The sequence below is a fragment of the Pteropus vampyrus genome, unplaced genomic scaffold (assembly GCF_000151845.1).
Source record: "Pteropus vampyrus isolate Shadow unplaced genomic scaffold, Pvam_2.0 Scaffold526, whole genome shotgun sequence".
NCBI classification, from domain to species: Eukaryota; Metazoa; Chordata; class Mammalia; order Chiroptera; family Pteropodidae; genus Pteropus; species Pteropus vampyrus.
Genome location: NW_011889307.1, coordinates 692,949 through 694,564, shown reverse-complemented (window position 1 = coordinate 694,564; position 1,616 = coordinate 692,949). Strand labels below are relative to the sequence as shown.

Genomic DNA, 1,616 nt, shown 5'->3' with positions numbered 1-1,616 from the left:
ACCAATGGTTCTCAAACTTTAGCATGCATCAAAATCACCCGGAAAGCCTTGTTAAACCCCACTCCCAGAGTTTCTGATTCAGTGAGTCTGGAGTGGGTCTGAGAATTTGCATTTTTAACAAGTTCCGAGGTGATCCAAATGCTGCTGATCAGGCAACCACACTGAAAACCACTAGATCAAGCAACCTCTGAATTCCTTTCCAGTTCAATTATTCTTATTCTATGAGTTTGCAATTACAAGTGAAATTATTATTTTCCATATGCAAGTATAAGATTAAAGATGTTTTCAGAAACCACTGTTCTTTCATATGAATATAATCAACAAAGAATTGATAGTCTCATACATTCCTTCAAGCAGGATTCAGGGCTTAGAAAACTTCAGATTTAGTTATACTTAATACATATACAAATATATATTTAGTGTATTTACAAATACTCAGTAGCCTCTCTATACATATATTTTTGTAGCTCAGAGATATTACTGAGACTGTCTTTGAATTTTAGAAATATGGCTAATTGTAAAACCAATTCTCTGAGTTATACATTCAGTTTTTATTAAAAGTCTAGCATGTCTTTTTTGTTTAAATTTAGCAAATTCCATTCAAATGTCAGCTACCTTTTTGTCATATTAAACAGTTTCATTCTGGCATAAAAGATAAAAATAAGGGAGAAAAGTTGACTATTTTAGATTTTAATGGAAGAGTAATTACAGTGGATATAAAAGCTACTTTATTTTTTCTAATTATTCCATTAAAGAAAATTGGGAAAAAAGAAAAAAACAAAACAGTCCTGCCACTCAAAATTCTAACCCTAATGCCATATCTTCTCCTATGTCTTTTTACTCACTTAATGTGGTCACCCACTCCCTAGGTTGAACTCTGGACCTATTTTTCTTGCAAATTCAGTAATTCAAACCTCCCATCTCCACCCACAACAACGACCATATAATTTCATTGTGATCTCTAAACTTTGACTCCTCTATTTTCTGTCTTATCTTTCCTCTTCTCTCTACCTAGTTTAGATTCCATGGTACATTATTTCATTTATTCTTTCTTGAATGTATGTTCAACTACCTTATCTTTTTTATTAGTATTATTATTTATACCTACAGCACTTGGTCTTCCTAGGTGGTCTCCCATCCAAGTACTAACCAGGCCTGACCCTGCTTAGCTTCCAAGATCAGATGGGATCAGGCTTGTTCAGGGTGGCATGACCGTAGACCATGGACCGTGGCTCCACTGGGACGCTAACCCAGGACCTTCTGCGTGTAAAGCGGAAGTGCTAACTGCTACACTATGGAACCACGTCCTATCTTATCTTTCTACCCTTTCTCTGTTCTCTCCTAAAACCCTCAACCTGAATAAATGCCGTTACCCACCTTCCCTGTTGGGACGTAGGAGAATGAGACTCCCTCAAGAAAGTCACCCAAGAGAAAATTTGATTTGGTGCCACTATAACGTCATGACTGCCTCCTCAGAGGAAACTTCTGTGTTACTGGCCTTTCTACAAGGTTCTCAAATCAGCATGTTTTCCAGCTGCCCACTACAACTATATTGAACTTCTCCAACCCTTCCTCCGTCTCTCTCAGCAGAATTCCTTGCTTCCTACTTCAAAGAT

General features: G+C 37.1%; 1 pseudogene; it reads right to left on the bottom strand.

Annotated features, from left to right (window-relative positions):
• Window positions 1-1,101: 1,101 nt before the first annotated feature.
• On the bottom strand, window positions 1,102-1,220 carry LOC111733117 (annotated as a pseudogene).
• Between the last annotated feature and the right edge of the window lie 396 nt (window positions 1,221-1,616).